Genomic DNA, 1,801 nt, shown 5'->3' with positions numbered 1-1,801 from the left:
ATAAGGTTGTTACATTCTCTGAGCCAGGAGAAGGCTATATAAGCCCTAATGTGTAGCTTTGTTTTGGGACTCACTTTGAGAAATGATCTGTGATTTGATCTGAATTCTGGGAAGCCGTTGTTGAGAGTCCCCCGGCTTTGAAAAACCCAGAATGTGGAAACCCAGTTGTTGACTGGGTATGGATGTAATGGTTGGACAGTTTGGAAATCTGTCTACTTGATGTTTCTGTCTTGATAATTCTGTCTGTATGTTCTGAAGTTCGGGGTGCTGATCTTTTTCCCCTGAACTAGGTAAATGATATACATCTGACTGATTAAAGTAAGCTTGTTAACCCATTTTGAGTTGCTTTCCTTTAACAAAGCAGATCCAAGAACCTGTGGTAGCTGCAAACCCTGAGGACGCTTGGGGTGCTTGCTGCTACAAAATGGCGTCACGTGAACAGTTGGATGAATTAAAGCTACCTGGCATCAAGCATATTAAGAACTGACCTCTCAAATGGGACCCCTTAGGACAGGGACAGCTCTACATCCGATTTCAGCAGCAAGTAGCCATAGAAGAAGAGATCTTCACCCCTTACCACAAGATTTTGGGGCCCCATTTGTTCGGGGTGGGGGGAATGATGGGGAGCTTGTGCTCAAGCGCCACCCTAAAATATGGTTTTCTGTGTTTATTGTGTGCTATTCTTGTTATATTGTTGTGAAATTTTGTTGACACCAGTTATTCCTACTGTATTTTTGTCAAGTAAGGGACATGAAAGATCTTGGGGCCGAATGTAAGGGTTATGGGATTTAAAGATCTTCCATGCCCCGTTGGACTTGCTGACGTAGCAGGAAGGGGCGGAGCAAGAGGAAGCGGAAGCCAAGCTAGCGTTCCTTCGGTGGCTGGCGGTGGTGGTGACGGCGGCAGCAGCAGAGGCAGTGGCAGCGCGAAGCCCTTTTTGAGTTAGAACTGCTAAGGACTTTCTGCTAAGGACTCCTGCTGAGGACTGCCAGGGGCCGGAGCTGCTGGGAGCGCTCTTCCAGGACGCTGGGTGGTTGCTGTGAGTGGGGAGAGGAGGACCTTTGCCTGAGGTAGCCTGTTCTGTTTTAAAGGCTTGAAAATGTGGGTGCTTTCTACTTTATCTACCTGTGCCAATGTCATAACTACTCTGATGGCTTTCACTTTCTGGTTTTGAGACTCAGTCTTTTGGTATCTTAATAAATTTTCTAGTTTATTTCCTCATATGGCAAACATGACGTATTTTCTAATGGATAATTATATCAGCATATTTGTAATCTCTATAGGCATTGTGAATATGGCATTGCTGATACACTTGCCCAGGGTCACACAGGTAGTATGTGTATGAGGCAGGATTCATAACTCAGGTCTTCCTTACTCCAAGTCCAACATTCTATCTTACTCAGATATTTATTGACTGTGACTTTTTTTTTTTGAGAGGGGAGGGCAGGGCAATTGGGGTTAAGTGACTTGCCCAATGTCACATGGCTAGTAAGTGTTAAGTGTCTGAGATCAGATTGGAACTCAGGTCCTCCTGACTCCAGGGCTGGTGCTCTATTCACTGCACCACCTAGCTGCTCCTGACTGTGAGGATCTTGCCTAAACAAAGAAGGTTTTTTTTTTGGGGGGGGGGGTGGCACTAAAAAGTTATCCAGCTCATCTATGATATAGCATACATTGCAGTGGTGATGGGATCTGGGATCCCAATATAATTAAACAGTAAAATTAACCCTAAGAAGTACTATATAATCTAAATGCTACAAACCCTGAAGTCTCTTTTTATTTGTTTTAAATGTTTGTCTTT

This window comes from Petaurus breviceps, unplaced genomic scaffold, assembly GCF_028583685.1.
Source record: "Petaurus breviceps papuanus isolate PSGF00001 unplaced genomic scaffold, PetGlider_PUasm1.0 90849, whole genome shotgun sequence".
In the NCBI taxonomy this organism is placed as follows: domain Eukaryota; kingdom Metazoa; phylum Chordata; class Mammalia; order Diprotodontia; family Petauridae; genus Petaurus; species Petaurus breviceps.
This window is presented reverse-complemented; position numbering follows the sequence as displayed.